The sequence below is a fragment of the Tachyglossus aculeatus genome, chromosome X1 (assembly GCF_015852505.1).
Source record: "Tachyglossus aculeatus isolate mTacAcu1 chromosome X1, mTacAcu1.pri, whole genome shotgun sequence".
NCBI classification, from domain to species: Eukaryota; Metazoa; Chordata; class Mammalia; order Monotremata; family Tachyglossidae; genus Tachyglossus; species Tachyglossus aculeatus.
This window is the reverse complement of record NC_052101.1, coordinates 34,903,622-34,923,989: the sequence shown is the minus strand read 5'-3', so window position 1 is coordinate 34,923,989 and position 20,368 is coordinate 34,903,622.

Genomic DNA, 20,368 nt, shown 5'->3' with positions numbered 1-20,368 from the left:
GATGCCAAACTCCAGTGCTTTCTCACAAGCTCGACACACCGCAAATGCTCAGTAAATACCCTTGACTGACTGATTCAGGACCGGCAGATAAGAAGGCCTTTTGCTGGGTTTCAAACCAGAAAGTGCAGCCCTCATCTGATCTGTTCCCTAGCCCATATGGTGGACACAGCACCTTCATTGCTGGTATTTTTTATTTTTATTTTTAGGGCCTGGTCTCCCTCTGCCACAACTCCTGACACCAAGTTCCCTGTTGGGAGGCAGCATCCATGTTCAGGAGAACTGGGAGGGGAAAACCATGGCTCAGGAGCAAAGTGGAGGCAACAGGGCTCACAAATCCCCTTGGGAAGACACTCTAGGTTCAGATTGGCTTCTGCCAAGACATAAAGTTATACTGAGTGTCCGGTGTTTGGTAGACACAATGCTGTCACTGGCTGTCCTACTAGTAGGGCTTCTTTCAGTATTAGATTTGTAATGTGAAAGGTATGTGGAAAGAGGAGAAAGCCTAAAAGTGGGGCTTTAGATATAAAACAAAAACTATGGGGCTGTCCGTCTATGTCACCAGCAAGCAAATTTCCTAAGCTCCACCCCACACACCTACGTGGGGCTCGCAGTCTCAATCCCCATTTTGCAGATGAGGAAACTGAGGAGCACTTGCCCTTGCGAGACTGATTCCAAACTGTACTAAGCTCTGGGGTAGATACTAGCAAATCGGGTCTATCCCAGAGCTTAGTACAGCGCCTGGAACATGGTAAGCACTTAACAAATGGCATAATTATTGTTATTATTATTATTAGAAGAGAGAACAGGTTTGGAATCCCCATTTTGCAGATGAGGGAACTGGGGCACAGAGAAGTTAAGTGACTTGCCCAGGGTCACCCAGCAAACAAATGGACAAGAGTATGTCGTCCATCTATCCCTCTCTCCCTCGAATGTTTCTAAGCCGCTGCTGACAGATGCGTACCCTATTCTCTCAGACCCCTGGAAGGAGAATCTTCTTAACCTCCTGGATAACCCGCCGAGTATTCAACAACCTGATCAAAAACTTCTTTCCATGTAGGCGGAATTCATTTTGCCGCAATTTCAAGCTAATTCCATCTCCTCGTAGCCAGCAGAAATGAAAGAGTGAAAGTGACACTATGCAAACTAACAATAATAGTAATTGCAGTATCTGTTAAGTGCTTACTATGTGCCAGGCACTGTACTAAGCGCTGGGCTGGATACATGCAAATCCAGTGGACACAGTCCCTCTCCCACGTGGGGCTCACAATCTCAGTCACCATTTTACAGACGAAGTAACTGAGGCACAGAGAAATGAAGAGACTTGCCCAAGGTCACTCAGCAGAGAGGCGGCAGAGCCGGAATTAGAACCCATGATCTTCTGGCTCCCGGACCTGTGCTATATTCGCTACACCATGCTGCTTGAACTCCATTCTTTCATGCAGGTTCTTGGTCCAGAAACCTCAAGACTGAGACCTCACCATTGTTCTCCTTGGGAGACTCCATCGTCGTCATCATCATCATCATCATTGTCACCACCCTCTCTAATCTCCAGGATCACAATTCTGTTAGTGGGCCTCTTTCGGTCTTCTCTTCTCCAAAGCAAATAATTCTAGTTTCTTCAGGCTTTACTCCCAAAATGAGCTCGAGATCCTGGCCGGATGAAAGCCTGAAGCAGCTTTTATAGAGGATGACAATCTAAAAGCGGGAATAACTTGGAAAATAGATTCTAATCTAAATAAACGATGATGCAAGGTTTCCGTGAGATTGTCGAGGGAAGGGAAAAATCAAATCTTCCTACTTTATTACTTTTCAAGCCATGAGCTATACTGGGGAGGGAGAGGGGCTGGAGAGACTATTTTATCAGCAGGAGGGGTAAGTGACTCTCCTTCGGCCAGGATTTCTGGTGAAATGCAATCAAACCCATTACTTCTACCAGCCATGTGTCAGCACATCTGCTGCAGGAAAGGAGCCAGGGATGAGGCAGTGCAGGGCCGATCTGTTAGGCTGGGAGAAATGATATTAGCAAGATGACATTTCCAGCATTAGAGAGGACAATACACTCGGCAGGAGAAACTAATAGAAAGGGGAAGAGGACTAAACGTCTCACTGAATAGATCCGAGTCCATTATCATGCGCTGAGCATGTTGATGGATCAGGGCCAGAGAGAGAAGAGGGAAGGATGAGTTTTTCAAACAGGAAGGTCCTCTTAAGTCAAAAATCAAGATATTATTTAGTCCAGACCCCTACTCTTGGGCAGATCAACACCTTACTTCTAGACTGTAAGCGCGTCGTGGGCAGGGAATGTGTCTAGTAACTCCGTTGCCCTGTACGCTCCCAAATGCTCGATAGACACCATTGATTGATGGACTGTCGGGTTCTCCTCGAGTAAATCCCACTGGGCAATGCCATATTTACTCATGTAGATGTTGCTCTTTTTCTTCTGGGTTTTAATCTCAAAATGAGAGGGACCAATCTATGAATGTCCAGAGTCTAAAGTTTTATATAATAATTGTAGCACTTGTTAAGCACTTACTGTGTGCCAGGCACCGTCCTAAGCACTGGCTGTGGCTGGAGAATAATAATAATAATAATTGGCATTTGTTAAGTGCTTACTATGTGCAAAGCACTGTTCTATGGAGAAGCAGCGTGGCTTAGTGGCAAGAGCCCGGTCTTGGGAGCCACAGGTCATGGGCTCTAATCCCAACTCCGCCACTTGTCAGCTGTATGACTTTGGGCAAGTCACTTCACTTCTCCGGGCCTCAGTTACCTTATCTGTAAAATGAGGATTAAGACTGCGAGCCCCACGTGGGACAATCTGTTAACCTGGGTATCTAACCCAGTGCTTAGAACAGTGCTCAGCACATAGTAAGCACTTAACAAATACCATTATTATTATTATTATATCATTATATGAGCAAATCGGGATGGACACAGTCCCTGTCCCACGTGGGGCTTACTGAAGTCCCAATCCCGATTTTGCAGATGAGATAACTGAGGCACAGAGAAATGAAGTGACTTGCCCAAAGCCACAAAGCAGACAATAGCAGAGCTAGGATGAGAACCCATGACCTTCTGACTCCCAGGGTAGTGCTCTATCTACTATTCCACGCTGCTTCCCGTTATATTTTCACATAGAGAAATATGGTGAAACAACTCACTGGTGCTTCCTGCTCAGGGAGGAAATAATAATAATAATAATAATAATAATAATAATAATCATAATCATAATAATAATGGTATTTGTTAAGTGCTTATTTTGTGCCAAGCACTGTCTTAAGTGCTGGGGTAGATACAAGGTTATCAGGTTGTCCCAGGTGGGTCTCACATCTTAATCCCCATTTTACAGATGCAGTAACTGAGGCACAGAGTACATAATACAGAATATATAGTGCTAAGTTCCGAGTGACTTTTTGGCCTGGTGGATAGAGCAGGGGTCTGGCACCAGAAGAACCTGGGTTCAAATCCCTACTCTGCCACATGTCTGCTATGTGTTACCTTGGGTAAGTCACTTCACTTTGTCTCAGTTACCTCATCTGTAAAATGGGGATTAAGACTGCGAGCCCCATCTGGGACATGGATTGTGTCCATCCTGATTACTTTGCATTTACCCCAGCGCTTAAAACAGTGCTTGGCACAGGGTAAGCATTTACCAAATACCATAAAAAAGTGGTCTTGATAAACATCTCTAGGAGTTGGCATGTAAACTCGTCAAGGGAAAGGATCATATCGACCAGCTATAGTGTATCATGCTCTCCCAAGTACTTAGTACAGTCCTCTGCACACAGTAAGTGCTCAATAAATACCATTCATTGATTGACTAATTAAACTGAGGGCTCATTACTCACTAGCCTCAATTTAGAAAGTGATATTTCTGGATACCTGTCCTCTAACCAGAAAATTTTAGTCTCAATAATGGATTACTGTATATCCCTTGACCAATTGCTATTACATGAAAATACCAGATTCATCTGGAAAATAAATTGAATGATAATTAGTTTTCAATATTCATGTTGAAAATGCTAGCTTTGCCTAGCACCTTTTCTCCAAAGAACTCGATGTGTCAGCTCATAATGGTCTTATCCCTTGGAAACAAGAAGTTGTAGGGAATGTCCTTATTTTACAAAGGGAAGGGAAGACTGAAGCCCACGGAGTTTATATGACTTGCCTAAGGAGTCATAAATCACAAATTAGTCATAAATAAGAAACAAGGGAACTGTTAAAAGAATGGAAAATGACTATTATAGAATCATTGCCTCCAGGGAATGGAGTCAAGGGGTGATTTATTTCACATACACACCCCCACCGCCCCCCAGTCATCATCATCATCATCAATCAATCGTATTTATTGAGCGCTTACTGTGTGCAGAGCACTGTACTAAGCGCTTGGGAAGTACAAGTTGGCAAGATACCAGCAACCCCTACTTTCAGTGACACCACCCTAAATATCCCTGATGAAAATCTATCTTCCCCATGAAGATCTCTTAAAGCCAGAGAAACACAGCTTCCCATTCTGATGGAAAACAGCACGACCTAGGCGATAGAGCACCAGCCTAGGACTCAAAAGGACCTGGCTTTTAATCCTGGCTCTGCCCCTTGTCTGCCCTGTGACCTTGGGTGAATCACTTCACTTCTGTGTGCCTCAGTTACCTCATCTGTAAAATGGGGATTAAGGCAGTGAGCTCCATGTGGGACAGGTTCTGTGTCCAACCTGATTAGCTTGTAACTACCCCAGCTCTTAGAACAGTGCTCGACCACCTAGTAAGCTCTTAACAAATGCCATCATTATTGTTATTATTATGTCACTAGGCTGTAAGCTCCTTGAGGGCAAGGATCATGTCTGTTAACACTATTGTAGTCTTTCAAGTGCTTAGTGTCACACAGTAGGTGCTCAATAAATGCAATTGATTAAGGATGAAAACGCAGAAGACACCTTGGATTTGGTCAGGAGGAGAACACTGATGATCCTCAGGAAAGTGAAGAAGGTACAGTGTAAATCCTGGGACAATTAGGAATGTGTCAGCTAAGAGGAAACCCCATACCTCGATCTCGCCTGTCGCGCCATCGACCCCCGGCCCACGTCATCCGCCGGGCCTGGAATGCCCTCCCTCTGCCCATCCGCCAAGCTAGCTCTCTTCCTCCCTTCAAGGCCCTATTGAGAGCTCACCTCCTCCAGGAGGCCTTCCCAGACTGAGCCCCTTCCTTCCTCTTCCCCTCGTCCCCCTCTCCATCCCCCCCCATCTTACCTCCTTCCCTTCCCCACGGCACCTGTATATATGTATATATGTTTGTACATATTTATTACTCTATTTTACTTGTACATATCTATTCTATTTTATTTTGTAGTATGTTTGGTTTTGTCTCCCCCTTTTAGACTGTGAGCCCACTGTTGGGTAGGGACTGTCTCTATGTGTTGCCAATTTGTACTTCCCAAGCGCTTAGTACAGTGCTCTGCACACAGTAAGCGCTCAATAAATACGATTGATGATGATAGCCCTGCCCTTTCTCATCACACCGAGAATGCTTCTTCCTATCTAACCGGGCAGCTCCCTCCATACAGAAGAGGTATTCATTCATTCAATCATATTTATTGAGCGCTTACTGTGTGCAGAGCACTGTACTAAGCGCCTGGGAAGTACAAGTCGGCAACATATGATATATATATATATATATATATATATATATATATATATATATATATATATATATATATATATGATATATGGCCTGTGATAGCTTGGCATACCCGATCCCAGGTTTGTACTGGGGAAGGCATTTTTTCCAACCCCTAGAAACGGCACTCCAGGCTGACTCTCCTTTGTATCCTCTCTCTTATTGTCTTACTCCAGTCGAGGGACTAGTGGCCCTTTATAAAAAAACTAAAGGCACATCCAAAGCAACTTTAGAGACTGACCGGGAACTTTGTTGGTCTGTTTCATCAACTGGAGGCCGGTAAATCTCAAGAGCAGGCCATCCAGACCCCATTTAATAGTGAATAGGTTTCCCCACCACCACCACCACCCCAAACGGTGACCCCTACGGCTCATTGCCTTCCCTATTAGAGCCCTGGTGTTCTTGTAGGGATGATTAAACCTGGCTGCGTCTGTCTCCTCCGGGGAGAGTAATGGTGTGAACAGTGCGGTGACACAGGCCTGTTTCTAAAGCATGGTAATGATTATTTTCAAGGCCCCAAGCCTAGGAAAATTAAAACTTTAAAGAGAACTACCAGCCCATTCTTACCTGCCTCCTCCGCTTATCTAGGCTTTCATTCCGTCTTCTTTCTTTCTTAGAAAAGGGGGAAGAAAAAGAACTCAGAAGAAATCAAAATCCTCCTCGATACACTTCAGCTTTTAAGGTTAGCTGTGGCACTTATCAGCAGATCCTTTCAAGGAGGAGGATTAATTGCCACCCGAGGGCCACTTGGACACTGACAGGAGTAATCCGTCACTCCTCCAGAGACCCGTTTCTCGTTCACAAGCCCAGGAAAGATATTTGTCTCCATCCAAAGCTCCCTGTGCCCTCCAGGTCCAAGGTTGATTTTAACCCAGTCTGACAACTCATCGCTTCTCTTCTTTTAGAAGCCCCAGGAGAGCCCCAAGCCAAACAGAAATCACCTGACAGAGCAGCCAGGTATATTTGGGGTTCATCCACTCTACTGCCAGTAACTTCCACCTCCTCCAAGAAGTCATCCTAGGTTAATCCCAGGTCAATCCAGACTCTCCAGTCACACTTTTGAAATCCTTTATAACTTCCTTATCGTGCTCTAAGCAATGTTTTTAAATGATTTTTGTCACTTGCATTCTTATGCGTCAGATACCAACTTTAATGCATAGCGTTTTGTGTTTTGAGCATTGTGTTTGCCTTCCATTTGATCAATCAATCAGTCAATCATATTGATTGAGAACTTACTGTGTGCAGAGCACCAAACTAAGCACTTTGCCAACAGAGTTGGTAGACATATTTCCTGTCCACAGTGAGCTTCCAGTCTCCCTTCCCTATTGGGCTGTTCTTTGATGATGGAAACCATGTCTTGTCCTTCCTCTGTCACCTGCAGTGTGCCTCGTGCAACACACTGTCCACTACAGTCTGACCGACCAACTGACTGACATAAGAGGAGTGGGACAATGAAACGTAGACCTTGGTAAAATAGGGAGGGAAGTGAAGACAAACATTTAGTTCCAGGTGGAACCTTCCAGTGTTCGCCCTGGAGGTTGCTGGGTTTTTTGTGGCTAAGCTAAGGTGTTTTGTGGTCAACTGAATTGACTTGGGCACCTACTTGGGCACCTACATCTGAGAAGCATCATGGTTCAGTGGAAAGAACACGGGCTTTGGAGTCAGAGGTCATGAGTTCAAACCCCGGCTCCGCCAATTGTCAGCTGTGTGACTTTGGGCTAGTCACTTAACTTCTCTGTGCCTCAATTACCTCATCTGTAAAATGGGGATTAAGAATGTGAGCCCCCCGAGAGACAACCTGATCACCTTGTAACCTCCCCTGTGCTTAGAACAGTGCTTTGCGCATAGTAAACGCTTGATAAATGCCATCATTATTATTATTATTATTATTATTACTCTTCAACATCATCATTATCATCATCATCATCGGTGGTATTTGTCAAGCACTTACTGTGCACCATATTAAGCACTTGAGAGAGTACAAAACAACAGAGTTAGTAGACATGTTCCCTGCCCAGCTCTGCCTAGCTTGCAGTCTAGAGCAGGAGACAGATATTAATATAAATACTATAATAATATATATAGTTTATAGATACATACATAAGTGCTGTGGGATTAGGGTGGGATGAATCCCCTATGCCCAGAGGTCACAGAACCAATTACATAGATGATGCAGAAAAGAGATAAGAGGGAGGAGGGGAAAAGAAGGTTTACCTGGGGAAGGTCAATTAAGGAGGTATGACATTAATTAAGGCCAATTAAGGTGGTGGTCTGGCATATATGGAGGGGGAGGGCGCTCCGGACCAGAGGAAAAACGTGGGAAAGGAGTGGGTAGCAAGATGGATGAGATCAGGGCACAGCGAGTAAGTGTGAGGCTGGGATGTAGTTGGAGATCATTGAGGAAAGGTTGGAGGGGGCAAATTGATTGAGTGCTTAAAGCCAATGGTGAGGAGTTTCCATTTGTTGCAGGGGTGGATGGGGAACCATTGGTGATTCTTGAGGAGTGGGGAAATTGAACTTTTTTTAGAAAAATGATCTATGCAGCAGTGAAGTATGGACCGGAGCGGGGAGAGAATGGAGGCAGGGAGGTCAGCCAGGAGGTAGATGCAGTAGTCAAGGCAGGATAAGTGGTTCTTCGTCATTCTTCAATTCTTCATTCTCATTCTTCAAATGAGAAGCTATATCAAATCAAGAGAGGGGAGAACAAGAGAAAATGAAAAGACCCCACCGTCACCCAGCTGAAGAATCAAGAACTCTGATCGTGTAACTCTGCGACAGAGATGTGAGATTTCGACTTGGAAAAATTTAACCTGTTGTTCTTCCTATCCCCATAGCTTTGTTATCACCCAGAAACTCCTGCATTATTTTCCCAGATCCTCCTGCAACTCTAGGTAAACAGCTTTAACACAGCACTAATAAACTTCACTAGTCTCCCTAGAGTGTAGTATGGATTAATTAGTTAATGATAGCAAAGGGTTTTGAAGATTGAAAGGGTTCTAAGGGTGGGTGGGGGCTGCTTATTCTCAGCAGTATATGGCCTTAACTCTTTTGCCTTCATGTATATGCAAGAGATACTGAAATATGATTCCACAGGGAGCCATAATCTTGCAGTTCCAGACTTCTGTCTGCACAACAGAACAATAGCAAGCGGGGATTATTGCATCGACTTGCCTTGTTGGCTTTTATTAAGAAAAGACACGGAGAAGTGTGTTGGAATGCACATTATAACCAGGGAGCTGCAATCTTTCCCATATGAGAAGTGGCAAGAAATCCTAGAAGGCTATGGTAGAGTGACATGACTTCAAAGATGATACGTGGAGAAACTGGTGAATGACTCCCCTAGAATCCCCTAAGAATTGAGCTCTGGCCTCTCTTAACAATAATACTACTACTAATGATGGCATTTTTTAAATGCTAATTATGTGCAAAATACTGTTCTAAGTGCTGAGCACTGTTCTAAGCTCTGAGCACTGTTCTAAACTCTCTTCCCACAGTCCTAGTCAGATCTGCCCAACAGAGCTTCCCTCAGTCAGGTGAAAATACAAACAGAGCCTGTACAAAAGTGTCAGCGATTTCACCAGCTCCTGTATGGTCTAATGGAAGAACAAAGGCTTGGAAGTTAGAAGGACCTGGTTTCTAATCCCGGCTCCACCATTTGTCTCCTGGGTGACCTGGGGCCAGTCACTTCACTTCTCTGTACCTCAGTTACCTCATCTGTAAAACGGGAATTAAGACTGTGAGCCCCACGTGGGACAGGGACTGTGTCCAGTCCGATTTGTTCATATCGACCCCAGCACTTTATAAGTGTCTGTAAGCATAGTAAGCACTTAAGAAATGCCCCAATAATTGTTATTATAGCTAGCCTCCCCACTCCAGCAGCTAGGTGGAAAGGAAGTGCTGAAGTGACGGTTGAGTCATATAAACTGGAGAGATTAAAAATTAATCAGGGAAGGCCACCTGGAAATGTGATTTCAGAAGGGCCGTGGAGAGGAGAAGCAGCAAGTCCTACTGGAAAGAGCAGGGACCTTCTAATCAGAGGAACTGACGTCATCCCGGCTCTGCCACTTGCTTGCTGTGTGGCCACGTGCAGGTCGCTGAACCTCTCTGTGCTTCAGTTTTCTCATCTGTGAAGTGGAGAGTCAATACTTGTTCTCCCATTTCCTTAGACCATTAGCCCCACATGGGGCTGGAACTGTGTCCCAACCTGATCAATCGATCAACTGATCAATCAATTATATTTATTAAGTGTTTTCTGTGAACAAAGCACAGTACTAAGCACTTGGGAGAGTGCAATAAGACAGAGTTGGTAGAACTGTTCTCTTCTTACAGGGAGTTTACAGTCTAGAGGGGGAGACAGACATTAAAATAATATGTGGGGCTTGAACTGTGTCCAGCTGATTAGCTTGTATTTACTCCAGTGCTTAGGACAGTGTCTGGCTTATAGTAAGCACTTAACAAATACCATAAAAAAGATGTTGACAATGGGAGAGACCAGAACGAGGTTGATCATCCAAGGCACATTTTAGGAATTTAGCATCCAAAGAGTGACCCATCCTGCTTCCTCTGTTTCAGATAACACCATGAGAATCAGCGTGGCCTAGTGGACCTGGGTTCTAATCCCGGCTCTGCCAATTGTTCTGCCTTTTGCTAGCTGTGTGACCTTGGGCAAGTCACTTAATTTCTCTCAGACTCAGTTTCCTCAGCTGTACAGTGGGGATTCAATACCTGTTCTCCCCCCCACTTAATGTCATGAGCACTATGAGGAACAGGGACTGTGTTCAACCTAATTGACTTGTACCTACCCCAGTGCCCAGAACAATGTTTGACACACAGTAAGCGGTTAACAAGTACCATAGAACAAACAAACCTTCCTGCTCTCTCCCCTCCCTTATCTGCCCACTCCAAAATCTTACTTGTTCTTCCCCCTCTTAGGAAACCTACCATTTCCAGCCCTGAAACTCATCTCCCCAGGGACAACGAAAAGGTATTGCATTTGCATTTGGCATTTCACATGAGGTCTCTGAGTATGGCATGCACCAAAAGGAAGGTTACCAGAGTCTGTGATGTGTTTGGTCCTTTTTTGTAGCTTGATTTTTATCGCCTGAAAAGCAGTCCATTGAAAATGTCAAATTAGCACTGTTAGCCCACTGCTCCTCTCTTATCTTCGGCTTTCAGGATGGAAGCCACTTCACATGATTATTGTCCCCCCACTGCTCCTGAAATGAAATCAGCCCTCCTGGTGCTCTAAATGGGAACGGAGAAATTGTTTGCCTGGATTTTCATGAAAAGCCTCTGAGACGCTCACTGAAATCAGGAGGCATCCTAGCTCACTAAGTGCCAGCTAGACCAAGAACAGCTTTTCCCTCCACTTTCATTTTTCTATTGGACATTTCTTGAGGGCGGGGAAGCAGCGTGGCTCAGTGGAAAGAGCCCGGGCTTTGGAGTCAGAGGTCATGGGTTCAAATCCCTGCTCCGCCAATTGTCAGCTGTGTGACTTTGGGCAAGTCACTTAACTTCTCTGTGCCTCAGTTACCTCATCTGGAAAATGGGGATGAAGACTGTGAGCCCCCCGTGGGACAACCTGATCACCTTGTAACCTCCCCAATGCTAGGAACAGTGCTTTGCACATGGTAAGCACTTAACAAACACCACTATTATTATTATTATTATGTCCACCAATTCTATTGTATTGTACTTTCCCAAGAGCCTAGTACAGTGCTCTGCAGAGTGAGCCCTCGATAAATTGATTTTCATCCCCTTCTTTCAATTTCTCTTTTCTCCCCTTCTCACTTCTGCCCCTTTGCTTTCTTCCCTGTTGCCTCTGCCACATCTTTTCTCATATTCCTGTTTCTTCCCATCACATCTCCACCCTCCCATGCTCCTGTTCCCTGCTTCAGACACTCTCTTCTCCTCCCTCCTGCTTTCTGCCCCGTCTTCCTCCAGGCTTCTTGATTGCCTGGCCCTGACATGATAAATGACTTCCTTGCTTCTGCCACAGTCCCTGGGGCTTTGAGTCTTCTCTGGCCTCTGCTCGCCCCTGCCTAGGCTATTGCGAAGCCAGGTCAAGCATGTCACTAAGACTGACAATCCAGGCAGATTTAGGGCATGCCACCCCCAGCCTGGAATGCCTGTATTTCCACCAGCCTGAACTGCTGAGGGCAGGAAATGACTTCCAATTCTTCATTTTCTTTAATAGTCATATTAGTAATAACAATATAAATGTTTACATAATCCCTTTCATGCAAAGCGCTCCAAAAGGTCTTAAGCCTCTTAGACTGATTGAGCTAAACCCGATGGTATTCACTGTGATTCTGATCCAACCCTCCTGCCCTTCATCTCTAAAGGATGACCCTGAGAATGGGGCTCCTTCTCAGTTCTTTCCTGGTAGCAGCAGTTCCCTACCGAGGGGCTCAGAACAAGTGCCAGGCTGGTTGGCCAGGAGCAGGTTCTCCATGCTGGGTAGCGTTCAAGTACTAGCCGGATACAGGGGAAGCTGGCAATGGGCCACTGCCACCCTCCAAAAGGAGGCTTTTCGGCCTTATGGGCTTGAGCCCTTCCCATTCCTCAGCCTCGTGGGCAAGTAGAGCTTGGGGATCAACTACGTGCCCACTTGAGACTGCCCTCCACAAGTATCTGCTGACAGCTGACCCACTCAGCTTTTGTCACCAACAGATTGTTGGGAAAACTAAGCAAAGAGGCATTGAAATGGCAGGCAGAGTGTATTCACTGCTTGATTTCTCATCAGCTTAATAATGATAATAATTGTGGTTGTTAAGTGCTTGCTCTGTGCCAGGTACTATACTAAGCGCTGGGGTGGTTACAAGAAAATTACATTGGACACAGTCCCTGTCCCACAAGGGCTCTCAGTCTCAATCCCCATTTTACAGATGGGGAACTGAAGCACAGAGGAGTGAAGTGACTTGCCCAAGGTCACACAGAGGCAAGAGGCAGAGCCGGAATTAGAACCCATAACCTTCTAACTCCAAGACCTGTGCTCTATCCACTATGCCATGCCACTTGGGCAGGTGGACAGGTCAGACAATGAAGAAGGATGGAGTGCAGCATTCAGTACAGAGCCTGGCCCATAGTAAGAGCATAACAAATACCACCATCATTATTATTAAAGAATTCATCGATAGTATTTGTTGAACACTTATTGTGAACTGTATGAAGTGTTTGGGAGGATGAAATAGAATTAGTAGACATGGTTCCTGTCCTCAAGGAGTTTACGGTCTAGTAGGAGACAGGCACTGAAATAAATTGCAGCTGGGAGGAAGTAATAAGAGTATAAAGATATGTAGGTAAGTGCTATGGGGGCCGGAAGGTTGGTGTTTCTAAGTGCATAGGTGGTACAGAAGTGCTGAAGTGGCAGTTGGGGGCACAAAGGGAGGGAAGAGACACTAATAATAATAATAATAATAATGATGGTATTTGTTAAGCACTTACTATGTGCAAAGCACTGTTCTAAGCACCAGAGTAGATACAAGGTGATCAGGTTGTCCCACGTGGGACTCACAGTCTTTATCCCCATTTTACAGATGAGGGAACTAAGGTTGGTGTTTCTAAGTGCATAGGTGGTAGAGAAGTGCTGAAGTGGCAGTTGGGGGCACAAAGGGAGGGAAGAGACACTAATAATAATAATAATAATAATAATGATGGTATTTGTTAAGCACTTACTATGTGCAAAGCACTGTTCTAAGCACCAGAGTAGATACAAGGTGATCAGGTTGTCCCACGTGGGACTCACAGTCTTTATCCCCATTTTACAGATGAGGGAACTGAGGCACAGGGAAGTGATTTGCCCCAAAGTCACACAGCTGACAATTGTCGGAGCTGGGATTTGAACCCATGACCTCTGACTCCAAAGCCCGTGCTTTTTCCACTGGCTTCCTAGAGGAGATGTGATTTCAGAAGGGCTTCAGTGAGGGCCAGAGCAGTGATCTGTTGGTTGTGAAGGGCGAGGGAAATCTAGGCAGGAGAGGGGATGCGAGTGAGGGACCAATGTTGAGAGATGAGAATGAGGAGAAGCATCGTGCAGTGGATAGAGCAGGCCTGACTGTCAGAAGGTCATGGGTTCTAATCTTGGCTCCACCACTTGTCTGCAGTGTGACCTTGGGCAAGTCACTTCACTTCTCTGGACCTCAATTACCTCATCTGTAAAATGGGGATTGAGACTGTGAGCCCTACATGGGACAGGGACTGTGTCCAATCCAATTTGCTTGTAATCACCCCAGAGCTTAATACAGTGCCTGCTGCTTAACAAACACCAGTATTATTATTATTATTATAGATGTTAGAGGAGCAAAATGTGCTGGGTGGTTGTAGTGGGAGAGAGTTGATTGAGTGCCTTGAACCCGATGGTGAGGAGTTTCTGCTAGAAGCAGAAATGGAAGGGAAACCATTGGAGATTTTTGAGGAGTGGGGAGATATGTACAGAATGCTGTTTTAGAAAAATGATCTGGGCAGGAGAATGGAGCACGTATAGAATGCAGTTTTAGAAAAATGATCTGGGCAGGAGAATGGAGCATGGGCTGGAATGGGAGAGACTGGACATAGGGAGGTTAGCAAGGAAGCAGAAGCAGTAGCTAAACTGGGAAAGTGCCTGACCTGTTGTGGAGAAGTTAGATGGAGAAGAAGAGGAAGATTCTGGAGAGTTTGTGGAAGAAGCGTGGCTCAGTTGAAAGAGCACGGGCTTTGGAGTCAGAGGTCATGGGCTCAAATCCCAAGTCCGCCAATTGTCAGCTGTGTGACTTTGGGCAAGTCACTTATCTTCTCTGTGCCTCAGTTCCTTCATCTGTAAAATGGGGGTTAAGACTGTGAGCCCCCTGTGGGACAACCTGATCACCTTGTAACCTCCCCAATGCTTAGAATGGTGCTTTGCACATAGTAAGCGCTTAATAGATGCCGTTATTATTATTACTGTAAGAAGAAATGGCAGGATTTGGTGACAGAATAGATATGGGGATTGAAAGAGAGAAGAGTCAAAGGGGTTGTCTCTGTTGCCAAATTGTACTCTCCAAGCTCTTAGTACAGTGCTCTGCACACAGTAGGTGATTGAATGAATGAATGATAATGTTAAGGTTTAGGGTGGATGGTGGTGATGTCAACTGGAATGTGAAAGTGAAGTGGAGAAGGGGATCTGAGAGGGAAGATGAGGAATTAACTCTCTAGTTATCCACCAAAGTCCCCTTTTAATGTTTGGGCACAAGGCTATTTCTTTGGCCAGCAGGGCTCCTTCCTGGGGACTGCAGACCTAAGCTAAGCCATTATCCCAGAGAATCAATCAATCAATCAATCAATCATATTTATTGAGCACTTACTGTGTGCACAGCACTGTACTAAGCGCTTGGGAAGTACAAGTTGGCAACATATAAAGACAGTCCCTACCCAACAGTGGGCTCACAGTCTAGAAGAAGACAAGAAGACAGAAGACAGAGCTGTTGAGCAATGTACCAGCTCTAACGCGGCTAATCCTTCCCGGACAACTCAGGGTCACCCTTAACAGTCACCCTTCCTTTGTGTCTCTATTTCCCATGGTAGGGTTTGGTGAAAATGACGATATAGGTCACTCAGTAATCAGAAGAGTCTCCTCAAGCCCTCTAAACACTTAATCTTTCATTTGGTCCCAGAAGACCTGATTAGCATTGATTACTTGCAACTGAGTGAAGAGATTAAATATAAAGGGGGAAGAAGGGGGAGAAATCAAACCAAAATGACGGAATGCTTTTTGTTCTCTAATCCACATCACTTGGCTTCATTCCAGTTTCTAGGGCTTCCTAAGTCAATTAACTCTTCTGGAGGGCTTCCCATTGCGACTTTTTTTCTAGGCTTTCAGAGAATCACAGAAACCCAGAGCTCCTAGGGGCCATAAGAGGTCATCTGGCCCAGCCCCCATCTCCAGTGGGGTGAACACCTAAACTGTCTAGGCAGAGAATTGTCCGTTCTTTCTTCGAAGATGTTCACAACCTCCATCAACCATCGGGGGTTTTTTTATGTTACTTGCTAAGCTCTTCCTATTTGTCAAACACTGCTCTAAGCACTGGGATGAGTACAATTTAATTTGGTTGGACACAGTCCCTGTCCTGCATGGGAATCACTGCAGGTTTTTATCTCCACTGTGGTTATGCAGCTCCTACTTCATCATCATCATCAATCGTATTTATTGAGCGCTTACTATGTGCAGAGCACCATACTAAGCGCTTGGGAAGTACAAATTGGCAACATATAGAGACAGTCCCTACCCAACATTGGGCTCACAGTCTCAAAGGGGGAGACAGAGAACAAAACCAAACATACTAACAAAATAAAATAAATAGAATAGATATGTACAAGTAAAATAAATAAATAAGTAAATAGAGTAATAAATATGTACAAATATATACATATATACATATATATATATATATATACATATATACAGGTGCTGTGGGGAAGAGAAGGAGGTAAGATGGGGGGGATGGAGAGGGGGACGAGGGGGAGAGGAAGGAAGGGGCTCAGTCTACTTATGTCTGACTAGGCAAGAGAGAAGGCCCAAATGAGTTGATGTATATTTGGAGGAGTTGGGGAAACAAGGATGAAGAAATAGGAGAAAGCAGAGGAATGGGAGAGACTAGAAATGTAGAAAGGGTCGCTGAGTTCGGAGCATGTCCAAGTTGGAAGCAGCTTACTGAACCCAGAGGCTTGTAAGGTGACTTCGTGTTAGAGAGCACTGAAGGGTTACAGGATAGATTATTCTGTCCAAATTACTGGGCTCAAAAGAAAGGGGGAATAGGAAATAGAGTTTTGCAGTCATAAAGCAAAGGGTATCACTTTGGGCTGCTGTTTCCCTAAATTGAAAATCCAGTCCTTGGAAAGTTTGTTCCTGGGAGAAAAGAATGGATGTAATTGGAAGAACCAGCTGGCTAAAGGGATAGAATTTGAAGCTCATCTGTTTCATTGCTAGACCTGCCTTTGACTTTCTGTGCAATCATGAACAACTCATTTAACCTTTTGGGGCTTCTTTTTCTTCCTTTCAAGAGAGAGGTTCACGTTTGACAACCTGTTCATTGTAATTTAAGGTTAAAAATTCATATCATTCATATTCCTTAGTATGCTTAGGAAGTCTTTTCCTGAAATGGGAAGCAGTGTGACCGAGTGGAAAGAGCAGGGGCCTGGGGGTCGGGGGAACTGACTCCTGGCTCCACCCCTTGACCGCTGTGAGAGACCTCCAGCAAGTCATTACACTTCTCTGTGCCTCCATTTCCTCATCCGTAAAATGGGGATTAAATACTTGTTCTCCTTCCTACATCCTCTGTGAGCTCCAGGTGGGACAGGGACTCTGTCTGACCTGATTATCTCGCATTGACCCCAAAGCTTAGTACAGAGTGGTACATAATAAGAGCTTAACAAATACCACAGTTATAAATGCGTAATCAGGTTTCGACCTGTGCGTGCTTTGAAAAATCCTGGGGAACCCCAGATGCTAAGACGTCCCAGATCTCACCGTCTCCAAAGACTGGCTCTCAGGAGGGTTTGGTGGCCCCAGCCTTCTCCTCCAATGCTGGGCTTCCCTGCCATTCTTCCTAGGTGACCTCAGGGTCATATCTCCCTTCCATCCTGAACCCCACCTTGCCTACCTGATATTTCAGTGGGTGTAAGTACATGTGAACATGTCTGAATGTCTGTGAGAGGGCACGCATGCTCTGTGGGAGTGTGCATGTGAGTATATATGGAACATGTCTGTGCAAGGGGGACAAAAGGGTCAAATTAGCCCCATCAAAAAATGATGCAGATAAAAACTGATGAAGGACAGAAGAAAGGTCAGTGAAAGCACAAGATTGGGAGTCAAAAGGACCTGGCTTCTAATCCCAGCTCTGCCACTTGTCTGCTGTATGACCTTGGGCAAGACACTTCACTTTTCTGTGCCGCAATTCCCTCATCTCTAAAATGGGGATTAAGATTTTGAGTCCTATGTGGGACAGGGACTGTGCAACTGGATTAATTTGTATCAATCCCTTTGCTTAGCACAGTGCCTGGAACATAGTAAGCTCTTAAAAAAAGAGGGGGGAACCTGTGGGCAGGCAGGAGAGAGAAGGTACCAGGAATAGCCCTGGAGCTGTTCTCCCGACCTTCTCCCTCTGGAGACCCAACAGCCCTGAGTTCCCTGCAGCTTGGCCCTTATGGAGCAAAATTCCCAGGCTGCAAGAGCCCATCTTTGACCTAGTGGATAGAACACGGTCCTGGGAATCAGAAGGACCTGGGTTCTAATCCCAGCTCTGCCACTTTCCAGTTATGTGATCTTGGGCAAGTCGCTTCACTTTCCTGTGCCTCAGTTACCTCATTTGTAAAATTAGTGTTGACACTGTGAGCCCAATGTGGGACAGGGACTGTGTCCAACCATGTGGGACAGGGACTATGTCCAACCCAATTACCTCATATCTATCCCAGCACCTAATACAGTGTCTGGCACATAGCAAGCACTGAACATGGCTCAGGGAGAAGCAGCGTGGCTCAGTGGAAAGAGCACGGGCTTTGGAGTCAGAGGTCATGGGTTCAAATCCCGGCTCCACCAATTGTCAGCTGTGTGTCTTTGGGCAAGTCACTTCACTTCTCTGTGCCTCAGTCGCCTCATCTGGCAAATGGGGATGAAGACTGTGAGCCCCCCGTGGGACAACCTGATCACCTTGTAACCTCCCCAGCACTTAGAACAGTGCTTTGCAAATAGTAAACGCTTAAAAAATGCCACCATTATCATAATCAATTACCACAATTAACAATAGTTTCTGAACTATACATAGTCAGGGAGGCTGCAAAGCCTAGAACAGATGCTTGGTAAACACTTTTTCACTGACTGGCAGAACAAAGGTGGAGGTAACATCTGGTGACAGAATCCCCAAGTACAGAGAGCTCTGGCACAGAAGAGGTGGTGTGGGAGGGCAGCTGCCTCAGAAAAAGAAGGGAAACGATGATGACCCATTCTTCAACGTGGGATTGAATTTCCCCTCCAGTTTGATACCTTCACCTGGTATTATACAGATTTTATAATTGTAAGCTTGTCGTGAGCAGGAAATGTGCCTACTAGTTTTGTTGGATTGTACTCTCCCAAGCCCTTCATACACTACTCTTCATACAGTAAACACTCAATAAAACCATTAATTGATTGGCAGAGGGGCCAGCCCCCCTTCCAATTGTTCCAAACAATTCTGGCTGGAGACGTTGCCCTTTTGCCAGGGCTGTGACACTGCTGCCTAACGTTTTATAACAGTTTCATAAAAAAACAGAACACTCAGTCCAGGTGAGCCCTGACTCTTTGATTTTTTTTTAACTCCCTGTTGAAGGAAGGGAGTTAAAGCAGTGTGGCCTAGTGGAAAGAGCACAGACTTGGGAGTCAGAATACCTGGGTTCTAGTCTTAGCGCCACTGCTTGTCTGCCATGTGACCTTAGGCAAGTCATTTAACTTCTCTGTGCCTTAGTTACCTCATCGGTAAAATGGGGATTAAGACTGTGAGCCCCACGTGAACTGTGTCCAACCTGATTAGTTGTACCTAAGTGTTCGGCACTTAGTAAGCACTTAAAAAATACCATAAAAAAGAGAGAAAAAGGAGTATCCTTGTCCTGGTCTGCCCTACCCACCTCCAGATTTCATATAGAGGAGAATCATTTCTGTAGAAATAATGTGTTTCCTGCCCTCCCACCCTCACTTTCCCTTGATTACCTTGTCATCCTTCTTCACAGTGAACTCCTTACTGCTGCTGTTCCCCTTCTCCCAACCAGATGTAGAGAGGTAAAAGATGAAATGTAAGTGGTGAGGAGGCAGAACCTCATGTGGGCTGAGCTTAGAGCAGGCTCACTCTCTGAACAGGGACTGTGGATTGGATGTCTGGCTCAGTTCCGATTTCCCCCTCTCATATCCCCCCTGAAGACTGGAGGATGTTTCCAAGTCCTCTATAGCCTGGATTTTTCTCTTTCATCAATCCAAAAGAAATTGTACAGGGAGCCCCAAGAGAAAGATGCCCCACAAAGAACCAGGTTACATTTGATGGAGCTGCTTTTTCTTGAAAAACCCTGTACATTCCTTTGCAGGCTGATTTTTGTGCAAGAATCTGTGTAAATAGCGGTGGACAGTTGGGAGTAAATAGTGGCAGTAGACCAACTTGGCAAGCAGAAATCAGGAAAGGGTGGCTCTTTTTGAGCAGAAACAAAATTGCAAGGTGCGATAAAGAATTGCAAATAGCAAAGCCGGCAGGGCAGCAAAGAACAAGCTTTCTGTGTCTACAGTCTGCACGGGAAACAGCATGACCTATGGGGAAGAGGATGGGCCTGAGAGTCAGAGGACCTAGGTTCTAATCCTGGCTCTGCCACTTACCTGCTTAACTTCTCTCTGCTTAATTTCTCTGTGCCTCAGTTTCCTCATCTGTAAAATGGGGATACAATACCTGTTCCCCCTCCCACTTAGAATGCGAACCTCATGTGGGACAGGAACTGTGTCTAACCTGATTATCTTGCATCTGCCCCAGTGCTTAGTGCAATATTTGATGCATAATCAGCACTTAAATACCATTATTGTTATTATTATTATTATTACAATGGGCCAGAGTCTGTCAGTTATCAGCTTTTTCAATGATGATGATGATGATGGCATTTTATTAAGCGCTTACTATGTGCAAAGCAATGTTCTAAGCACTGGGGAGGTTACAAGGTGATCAGGTTGTCCCATGGG